The sequence below is a fragment of the Apium graveolens genome, chromosome 3 (assembly GCF_009905375.1).
Source record: "Apium graveolens cultivar Ventura chromosome 3, ASM990537v1, whole genome shotgun sequence".
NCBI lineage: Eukaryota > Viridiplantae > Streptophyta > Magnoliopsida > Apiales > Apiaceae > Apium > Apium graveolens.
In genome coordinates, this window is record NC_133649.1 from 121,146,603 (window position 1) to 121,158,702 (window position 12,100).

A 12,100-nucleotide genomic window follows, 5' to 3' on the forward strand; every position below is an offset into this window, starting at 1 on the left:
AAATGATCACTCAAGCCACATTTGAAACACTTGAATTTGGATTTACCCACCATGTTTCTATTTGGCTTGTCTGCTCCAAAATTCTTTTTGAATTTGAGCTTGGCAAACCTTCTTGACATGAAAGCCAGATGTTCATCTATATCCTCCATTTCATCTTGACTAAGATGGTCTTCATGTTCAGCTACTAGCCCATTTCCTTTGTCTTCACAAACCCTGGAGTTTGGTGTAGATTCCACAGCTTCAACCTTCATCTCTTTCACTCTCTCTTGTTTAGTTACAAAAGCTATAGATCCTCCTTTCTTTCTTCCTTTATCTATTTGCTCATCTTGTTCCATTTCAAGATCCTACGTCTTTAGAATTTCATACAGTCTCTCCGAAGTAAATTCCTTGTAATCTTGAGAATTTCTGAGAGAGACTGTCATAGGCTTCCACTATTTTGGTAGAGATCTAAGGAATTTCAAGTTTGAATCTTTTGTTTGATAGACTCTTCCATGCAGTTTTAGTGCATTTAGTAGTTTTTGAAATCTACAAAAATGTCACTTAGAGATTCACTGTCTTCACAATGAAAGTGCTCATACTGCTGAATTAGAAGTTGCATTTTGTTTTCCCTCACTTGCTCAGTTCCATCATATATGAGTTGAATTGTATCCCAAATATCTTTAGAAGTCTTTTCGTTGATGACATTGTCAAACATATCTCCATCAAGACTATTGAACAGAATGTTCATGGCCTTCTTGTCTTTGTGTACTTGCTCAATATCTTCAGCTGTCCATTCTGCTTGTGGTTTGGAACAGTTTGCTCATCACATACAGCTCCTTCAGTATCTGTAGCAGCTTTTCTAGGGACATGAGGGCTTTTCTCAATGCAATCCCTATAACTATCATCTTGAGAGAGAAGATGCAGGTGCATTTTCACCTTCCAATGGTGATAGTTGTCTTTATCCAAGAATGGAATTTTTACTCCAACATCCTTCCTGCTCATCTTGTTGATTGCTTAGATCTTTAAACTCTTAGTGTGTCAAGATCTTGCTCTGATACCAATTGTTATTCCCAAACAATCTAACAAAGAATTACAGAAGGGGGTTGAATGTATTTCTGGTTCTTTTTCGATTTCAAGAACTACACTATCTCAAATATATAATAGTGTTTGATTAAGCAAAAGTGCGGAATGAAAATATTGATCTAATTAAACAAAGTAATTAAATACAAGTATTTAAAAACTTTCTGGTGGATTGAACTTTTCCACCAGAGATATATATAAGATTGAGAATTATGTGTTGCAAGGTTTGCACACAGCTGCTTACAAGTAGAATTACAAGGAACATAGAAATTCTTCACATATACAGCTTTCTCTATTTCTCGTGTTGATTGCTTAATTTACTACTATCTACTTGTTAGGTCACACAACACTGTAGAAGGGGGTTGAATACAGTGTTTAATACAATCAAATCAATTTCGAACACAAGTAACAGTAAACATATATATTCAATATAATAAACTCTGTTATAATGGAACTGTTCTCTCTCAGTGATGAAAAAATATCACTAAGAGCTGCTAGGTTATAATGTATGATCTTCTCGATAATGATAACACATATAGTGTAAACCTATGTCTCTGTTTATATAGTACACAGTTACAAGATAACTTCTAATTGATATGAAATATAATTCTGTCTCTTAAAATATATCAGTCAGATATCTTATACAAGTCTTCTTATCTTCTAACTCTTTCCATGCATATCTTCTTTTGTTTTAGTCTCGATCTTCTATCCTATAAATCAGCTTCCTTCCTTAACTGTAAGTCCTCCCGCACTTAAGTTCGGACATAACCTTAAGTTCTGATATGACCTTAAGTTCTGACTTCCAGTAAGTACTGATTCCAATAAGTACTGATATTTCATGTTTGTTAAGATCTGAAAACTAAACATGAAACATATTAGACATGACATCTCAAATATATCTAACAATCTCCCCCAACTTGTAAATTATGTAAAAATATACAAGTTAATAGATTTGATGATGTCAAAAACATTTAAGTTCAAATGCAATGAGAGTTTAATAAGACTATTAACTACAACTTACAGAACATGCAGCTTTACCATCATCACTGGATCAATATGAATCCATAATGATTCTTAACAAAATCTTTTACCAGCTTATCTTCAGCTTTTCTCAGAACTTCAACTAACTGTGGTTTGTCCTGCATTAGTTCTTCATCTTTATTGTCACCAATTTGATAAATGGTTATTCTCAGAGCTTGAATTGATGTTCTTTCAAGTCCATCACCAAGTCTAATAACTCAAGGATGTGAAGAGTCTTCATTATAACATAGGAATCTTCCTTTCAGAATAACTTCTGCCTTAGCAGAGTTCTTCAGCATAGGAATTTCTCTTCCATCATCTTCAGTAATCATTGGAATGTACAGAGAAGCCTTTGTACCGGAGATTCTGAGAAGATCTCTTATAGCCTTCAAAATGTATTCTGACCATCTTCTTGTAATATCAGATTTTACTTCCAGAAGATAGTGAATATGTTGAAGCTCTCTGACAGACTTCTTTAGCACATCAGTATCAGCTAGTCTGTAAGTTCTTCCATCATTGAGAAATAAGATCAATTTCTCTTTTAGATCATCTTTATCATGAGAATCTATCACAATTTGAGCAGACAGCACTTTGTCAAGGTGCTTTTGTTTGATTTGTTCATATGGTTTGCCTATCAACATGAAAGGATCTTTTAGAGTAACTTCTACTCCTGTTTGTATCTTTTCTTCATCAGAACCTAATCCAGCTCTATCTCTAGGTTGCTTGGCTCTCAACCCAAATGTTGCAAGTTGATTAATTATAAGATTAGATTTTGGTTCAACTGGAGTAGCTTTCTTCCATAACAGCTTCTTATTAGCAATTGTCATCTTTTTCAAATCAACTTGATCATTGTCAGTGGTTGATGTCTTGATAGCTTGATCAGAATTTGTTGTTTTTTCTGTAGCTTGTTGTTCTTCATTCTGAACAACTTGAGCAGTGTCAGGGGTTGTTTTAGATTCTTCAATTAACTTTCTTCTTTTTAGATTTTGAACAGTTTCATCTTCTATCAAATCATCATCATGCATTGTAGCTTGATAGACAGGAACAGAAGAACTCATCTTTTTCTGAATCTTTAAAGGTTCACCAACCTTTTCTTTTCCTTTGACTTAGGATCAATCTCAGTTTGTGATCTAGTCTTGGACTTTGAAGCCTCAGAATTTGACTTTTCCTTGATCACAATGCCTTTTTCTTTAGGCCTTGGAGGTTTCTTTACATCAGAAGCTTAAGACTTTAGATTTATCTTCTCAGCTGCAAATCTAGCTTCTTCCTCCTTGATAGTTTCCGAATCCATTCCTAGATTTTGTTTCAGAAATAATCTTCTAGCTATCTCCTCATCAAGTGTCTAGATTTTAGGATATTTGTAAAAAATAGTAGTCTACTTCCCCTTTAGCTTCAGAGTTTGTAAAAACTTCTGTGAGTCTTTAGATCCTGACTAAATCAGGATATCAAAACTTGACATCAGACTCTTAACATTCACAGCATCAGAACTTGACTTGTTCTGTGTAGAAGATTTTCTAACATCAGAAATTACTTTCTGTGAAGATTTTCCTTGAACTTTTCCTTGACCTCTGCTTTTATCAGAGTTTCCCTGGTCATCACCTTTGTTATCCTTCTTCAGTATTTGAGTAGGTGAGCATTTGGACTTTACTACCTTCTCCCCCTTTTTGGCATCATCAGGAATTAAGAGAGAGAGAGAGAGAGAGAGAGAGAGAGAGAGAGAGAGAGAAAGTTCAGTATTTGATCCAGAAAACCAGTAGCGTTATTTACAAGTCCTGGTACATTACTTTTTCTAGTTGTTAGTTGAGTTATCCTCTCTATTTAATTTGTTTGTTAAGTTTAACAATCAAATAGGGGGATATTGTTGATGAGACTGCGTAGCAGTATAAACAGTTACGTGATAACTCAACATGATAACAACACTAGAACATGACAGCTTAATAATACTACGTCTACACAAGAAATCGGGAAGAATGAAGACAAGACAAATACAAAGAATCAGAAGATTAGAAGAAGGCCTGAAGTTTTTCTACAGGTCATTGAAAGAAGTTCATTAATATGATCATGCCTCAGTGAAGAACAAAGGTTAAAGACTTTTAGGGTTTCAGAAATGTTGAAGATTCAGTATACAAATGCTATCGGAAGATTTCAGTGTATTGGCATTGGTTGAAGATAGACAGTGTTCGAAGCATAGGAATCTAAATAATTGAAGACAGAGTATAGACAGAGGTTAATGAAGACGTTGTCTAAAGTACCAGAAAGGATTCCAGTGAAAGTACAGTTATTTATTGACAATCAGTGTTCGAAGCGATAAAGTTGAGGCAAGCTTAACAATGTAATCAAGGCCATAATACGAAGACCTGAATCAGGGTTAGTCGTCTGTGAACCAGACCAGTAGCACTAGGCGTCACCAGCTCGTGAAAGGAATCCGGGTATTATTTATAGAAGAATTGTTAAGTTGAGGAACGTACTTGGATTGAACACTTATCTGTTAAAGTACGAGAAGAGGTGTGCGGGGTATACAGCTAAACAGCTCAGGGGATTGGCGAAGCTCAAAGTTTAATTGTTAAATTAAATAAATTATTTAATGGACTTTATTATAATTTATTTAATAAACTTAAAGTGATTTATTTTATAAACTTTAAATAAGTTTATTTTATAAATCTAAATTAGTTTATTTATATAAGTTATATTTAAGTTTATTTTATAAATTAATTTAGTTACAATTTAAACTTAAAAAGAAATAGAAAAAGAAAATTCAAAAAGAAAAAGAAAATTCAAAAAGAAAAAGAAAATTCAAAAAGAAAAATAAAAAGAAAAGAAAAACAAAAAGAAAAGAAAAACAAAAGAAAAGAAAAAGAAAAAGGAAAAATGAAAAACAAAAAAAAAGAAATAAAATAAAAAGGAGATCAGGCAAGTGGTTGTTTGGTTGCAAAAGAAACCAGCAATGGATTTTGATTTAGTACAAGTATTGTACTTGTAACAAGGTGTCGCCAAAGAGAGAACTCATTCCCCCCTTGTCTCCATACAAAATAAACAAGCAAGTGACCCCCTTGTCGCCACAGAGCATCACAGGAGAGTCGCCACACATAACCTGTCACCACAGAGCACTCCTCTCTCCTCAGCCACACATTTTATTGGATAAAGTCTACACTTTGCAGCAGAAGAAAGTAGCCATTCATTTTGGATCAATTTTCTGTTCATCTTCTCTCCCAAAAGAAAAGTGAAAATGGCAGCATTGATTTACAGAGAAGCTCAAGCTTTTTGTATATCCGTTTAACTTCTCATCAGAGTAACGTTATAATTCCCGATTTAATTCTTCTAAATTCATAGGGGCATTATAATCGTTACCCGCTAATTAAATCCTAGTATAAACAAAAGCTAGATTATTGTATAGGATTTGATTTGTAAATCTTTGTAGAAGCTAGGAACTTTGTTGTTCTTGGATTGTAGCCGGTTAAATTATTTACCGGAGTGTAGCAACACCCCTCGAGGATTTATATACGAATATATATATCCCCGAATATCTTGTGTTCCTTGTTTTTATCGTCCTAAACACTTTTCAACTCAAGAACACGAAGCCATTAACCGAGCACTAAATATTTTATCCGCTAAATATTTAAAAGAGTTTTTAATTTAGTGATTATCGTATTCAACCCCCCTCCTCTTCTACGATAATTCGGGACCTAACAGTAGACATAGATGCAGGCATAATAGACTTGCAATTAACAGACAGATGATTAACACTACCACACATAACACAGATTTTTGTAGTTGCAATAATATCAGGTGTGTAGTTGTTATGTTTGTTAGTTCCTACTTTTCAATTTCTATTATTTTTCCTTTTTGATTCTGCCTTAACCTCAATTTTCTCCAATCTATCTTTTAGTTACCTCATTGATAGATGTTCCACATTGACTCTTTTTTTCTCCTTGATCTGACTTATTTCTCCTGTAACAAAGTTCTTGGAAACTGATCCATATTTTCATTTAACTTAGCTAGCTTGACTTTGCTAACTGGCTTTCTTTCACTCGACGGATGTGGTTCTTTGTCATTCGACGGATGAATCTTTTTGTCATTCGACGGATAATCTTCATTATCCGTTGAATCCATATCCGTTGAAAGCCCTTCTACTAAACTAGGATCATATTCTCTTTACTCTTTTTCCAGGATTCCTCACAGAAAGACTCTATACCTTGAACTTTGATAATTTGAGTATGGACATCTCTAGATGATTTCCAAGCCTTAATTACCTCATATTCTCGTTCAAGTTATTTTCTTAAAATCTCCTCTTTCTTTCAGGATTCAGTTAGTTCTTCCTTAGCAATTCTACACTCTATTTTCAGTTACTCAAACTGAATAAATTGAGTTTCTAACACAGCATTTCTCTCACTTAAAAACAGATTGTTATCGTTAAATCTTGTGTTTTCTTTAATGAGTGACTTAAGTGTAACATGAAAGTTATACAACTCTGTGGACATGTCATTTATAGCATCATTACACTCAGCTTTAGAAAGATGTGCTAGATTAGTGGTGATTACCTGATTGCTTGAAAAACTGACTTCTACTTCATCTGATTTGGCCATCAGGGCTAGGTTGACATAGCTTGGTTCCTCATCTTCATCTTTCCCATCTGGTGCCCAGTCATTTTTTTGAGTTAAGAAAGCTCTCTCTTTTTGTTTGAGCAATTCAAAGTATTTCTTTTTATAGTCAACTTGCTCAAATTTCTTCTTCTCAGGATTAGGCTTTCTGCACTCATTTACAAAATGATCACTCAAGCCACATTTGAAACACTTGAATTTGGATTTACCCACCATGTTTCTATTTGGCTTGTCTGCTCCAAAATTCTTTTTGAATTTGAGCTTGACAAACCTTCTTGACATGAAAGCTAGATGTTCATCTATATCCTCCATTTCATCTTGACTAAGATGGTCTTCATCAGCTACTAGCCCATTTCCTTTGTCTTCACAAACCCTGGAGTTTGGTGTAGATTCCACAGCTTCAACCTTCATCTCTTTCACTCTCTCTTGTTTAGTTACAAAAGCTATAGATCCTCCTTTCTTTCTTCCTTTATCTATTTTCTCATCTTGTTCCATTTCAAGATCCTACGTCTTTAGAATTTCATACAGTCTCTCCGAAGTAAATTCCTTGTAATCTTGAGAATTTCTGAGAGAGACTGTCATAGGCTTCCACTATTTTGGTAGAGATCTAAGGAATTTCAAGTTTGAATCTTTTGTTTGATAGACTCTTCCATGCAGTTTTAGTGCATTTAGTAGTTTTTGAAATCTACAAAAATGTCACTTAGAGATTCACTGTCTTCACAATGAAAGTGCTCATACTGCTGAATTAGAAGTTGCATTTTGTTTTCCCTCACTTGCTCAGTTCCATCATATATGAGTTGAATTGTATCCCAAATATCTTTAGAAGTCTTTTCGTTGATGACATTGTCAAACATATCTCCATCAAGACTATTGAACAGAATGTTCATGGCCTTCTTGTCTTTGTGTACTTGCTCAATATCTTCAGCTGTCCATTCTGCTTGTGGTTTGGAACAGTTTGCTCATCACATACAGCTCCTTCAGTATCTGTAGCAGCTTTTCTAGGGACATGAGGGCTTTTCTCAATGCAATCCCTATAACTATCATCTTGAGAGAGAAGATGCAGGTGCATTTTCACCTTCCAATGGTGATAGTTGTCTTTATCCAAGAATGGAATTTTTACTCCAACATCCTTCCTGCTCATCTTGTTGATTGCTTAGATCTTTAAACTCTTAGTGTGTCAAGATCTTGCTCTGATACCAATTGTTATTCCCAAACAATCTAACAAAGAATTACAGAAGGGGGTTGAATGTATTTCTGGTTCTTTTTCGATTTCAAGAACTACACTATCTCAAATATATAATAGTGTTTGATTAAGCAAAAGTGCGGAATGAAAATATTGATCTAATTAAACAAAGTAATTAAATACAAGTATTTAAAAACTTTCTAATGGATTGAACTTTTCCACCAGAGATATATATAAGATTGAGAATTATGTGTTGCAAGGTTTGCACACAGCTGCTTACAAGTAGAATTACAAGGAACATAGAAATTCTTCACATATACAGCTTTCTCTATTTCTCGTGTTGATTGCTTAATTTACTACTATCTACTTGTTAGGTCACACAACACTGTAGAAGGGGGTTGAATACAGTGTTTAATACAATCAAATCAATTTCGAACACAAGTAACAGTAAACATATATATTCAATATAATAAACTCTGTTATAATGGAACTGTTCTCTCTCAGTGATGAAAAAATATCACTAAGAGCTGCTAGGTTATAATGTATGATCTTCTCGATAATGATAACACATATAGTGTAAACCTATGTCTCTGTTTATATAGTACACAGTTACAAGATAACTTCTAATTGATATGAAATATAATTCTGTCTCTTAAAATATATCAGTCAGATATCTTATACAAGTCTTCTTATCTTCTAACTCTTTCCATGCATATCTTCTTTTGTTTTAGTCTCGATCTTCTATCCTATAAATCAGCTTCCTTCCTTAACTGTAAGTCCTCCCGCACTTAAGTTCGGACATAACCTTAAGTTCTGATATGACCTTAAGTTCTGACTTCCAGTAAGTACTGATTCCAATAAGTACTGATATTTCATGTTTGTTAAGATCTGAAAACTAAACATGAAACATATTAGACATGACATCTCAAATATATCTAACAATCTCCCCCAACTTGTAAATTATGTAAAAATATACAAGTTAATAGATTTGATGATGTCAAAAACATTTAAGTTCAAATGCAATGAGAGTTTAATAAGACTATTAACTACAACTTACAGAACATGCAGCTTTACCATCATCACTGGATCAATATGAATCCATAATGATTCTTAACAAAATCTTTTACCAGCTTATCTTCAGCTTTTCTCAGAACTTCAACTAACTGTGGTTTGTCCTGCATTAGTTCTTCATCTTTATTGTCACCAATTTGATAAATGGTTATTCTCAGAGCTTGAATTGATGTTCTTTCAAGTCCATCACCAAGTCTAATAACTCAAGGATGTGAAGAGTCTTCATTATAACATAGGAATCTTCCTTTCAGAATAACTTCTGCCTTAGCAGAGTTCTTCAGGATAGGAATTTCTCTTCCATCATCTTCAGCAATCATTGGAATGTACTGAGAAGCCTTTGTACCAGAGATTCTGAGAAGATCTCTTATAGCCTTCAAAATGTATTCTGACCATCTTCTTGTAATATCATATTTTACTTCCAGAAGATAGTGAATATGTTGAAGCTCTCTGACAGACTTCTTTAGCACATCAGTATCAGCTAGTCTGTAAGTTCTTCCATCATTGAGAAATAAGATCAATTTCTCTTTTAGATCATCTTTATCATGAGAATCTATCATAATTTGAGCAGACAGCACTTTGTCAAGGTGCTTTTGTTTGATTTGTTCATATGGTTTGTCTATCAACATGAAAGGATCTTTTAGAGTAACTTCTACTCCTGTTTGTATCTTTTCTTCATCAGAACCTAATCCAGCTCTATCTCTAGGTTGTTTGGCTCTCAACCCAAATGTTGTGAATTGATTAATTATAAGATTAGATTTTGGTTCAACTGGAGTAGCTTTCTTCCATAACAGCTTATTATCAGCAATTATCATCTTTTTCAAATCAACTTGATCATTGTCAGTGGTTGATGTCTTGATAGCTTGATCAGAATTTGTTGTTTTTTCTGTAGCTTGTTGTTCTTCATTCTGAACAACTTGAGCAGTGTCAGGGGTTGTTTTAGATTCTTCAATTAACTTTCTTCTTTTTAGAATTTGAACAGTTTCATCTTCTATCAAATCATCATCATGCATTGTAGCTTGATAGACAGGAACAGAAGAACTCATCTTTTTCTGAATCTTTAAAGGTTCACCAACCTTTTCTTTTCCTTTGACTTAGGATCAATCTCAGTTTGTGATCTAGTCTTGGACTTTGAAGCCTCAGAATTTGACTTTTCCTTGATCACAATGCCTTTTTCTTTAGGCCTTGGAGGTTTCTTTGCATCAGAAGCTTAAGACTTTAGATTTATCTTCTCAACTGCAAATCTAGCTTCTTCCTCCTTGATAGTTTCCGAATCCATTCCTAGATTTTATTTCAGAAATAATCTTCTAGCTATCTCCTCATCAAGTGTCTAGATTTTAGGATATTTGTAATAAATAGTAGTCTACTTCCCCTTTAGCTTCAGAGTTTGTAAAAACTTCTGTGAGTCTTTAGATCCTGACTAAATCAGGATATCAAAACTTGACATCAGACTCTTAACTTTCACAGCATCAGAACTTGACTTGTTCTGTGTAGAAAATTTTTTAACATCAGAAATTACTTTCTGTGAAGATTTTCCTTGAACTTTTCCTTGACCTCTGCTCTTATCAGAGTTTCCCTGATCATCACCTTTGTTATCCTTCTTCTTCAGTATTTGAGTAGGTGAGCATTTGGACTTTACTACCTTCTCCCCCTTTTTGGCATTATCAGGAAGTAAGAGAGAGAGAGAGAGTGAGAGAAAGTTCAACTGAAGATTGAAACTCATCCAATTGAGCTTTCTGAGAAGCTTGATTTTGTAGGACCTCAGTAATTTGGGCCTGTTGCTTCTCTTGAATCTTCCCAATGGCTTCAACTTTCTCAAGAGCAAGTCTGATATATCTATTCTTGTCAAGCTTGGTCTGTAGATCTAGCTTATCAGCATTTTCCTTTAGTGTATCAACCTTAGCATGAGTAATAGAATGTAGACCATGAAGACTTCTTGTACTCATAGTTGTATCCTTGAGTTGAGTCTTGAAATCAGAATTTGACAATAACTCATCAGCTTTTGACACATGCTCTGTCAGAATTTTGGTGCTTGGAATAAAATCTGATTCATTCCACTTCTTGGTCCACTCTACACCTCTGTGAGTATCCTCCCAAGGAATAGGTGCATCATGTTCAACAAATTTCTTTACCAATGCTTCCTTGCCCAGAATAGGAGCTGGAGTCTCAACAGAAACACTGTCTTCAGAACTTGAGGAAGACTCATTATGTTCTGACAGCACTACAGTGTGTGATGCAACTGGAGATTCAGGAATAACATCATCTAAATTCTGAGCATCATAATTTATCTCCAGAACTGGTGTAGATGGTATCTCAGCATAAGATTAGAGAGTTGACTATAGATGGCTGAGTTGTTGTAGGAGCTTCCAAATAAAGAACTGTTGGAATGTGCAGCCTAGTGATATCAATTTCAAGACTTAATCCTGAACCTTCAATTGTTGTCTCTCTAACCGGAGAAATATTAGGAGTGATCACTGTATTAGGAACAGTGTCTTGAGCTTTAGTTGGAAGGGCTTCAATGATAATTGGCTCTTTTGAGATCAGAGATTCCTGATCCCCTTCCTCAGCTTCTGTAGAATCTTCATATGGAGATTTAGCATTATACCTCTTTGCCCTCATTTTCTTTAGTCTCCTTGCCAATAAAGGAGTTGCCTTTTCAGCAGAGTTTACAGTTCTTTTCCTATTCAAAGTATCAGAACTTTGAGCTTCAGCATGTACCTGAGGGATTGACCCTTCAGCTTCTGTTTCTTTCTGAAAATTGACATTCTCAGCTTCAACTATCACAGGTTCTGAAGCATGAACCTGTGCTTCAATTTTCTCTTCACTATCAGATTCATCTCTGAGAATCATCTTCCTTCGCTTTTGTGGAGGTTGAGGAACAGACTGTGCCCTCTTAGAAGGTTTGGAAGATGAAGGCCTGATGGTATGTGCTGATGGTTGAGATGATTGTGTTGGTTTGAAATATATCCTGATGGTTGGTTGTTGTTGTTGTTGAGAAGTTTGAGGTGTTTGTGTGGTGGTGGTAGGAGTTGAAGGTTGAGATTCAGAAGGTTGAACATCAGGATATAGTGCAATGTATGTAACTGGATCATAGTTTATTAAGGCTTGTTTGACGGATATAGGAATTTGGAGGGGTCTCAACACAGCCTTCTTATTATCAGTAGATAATAAG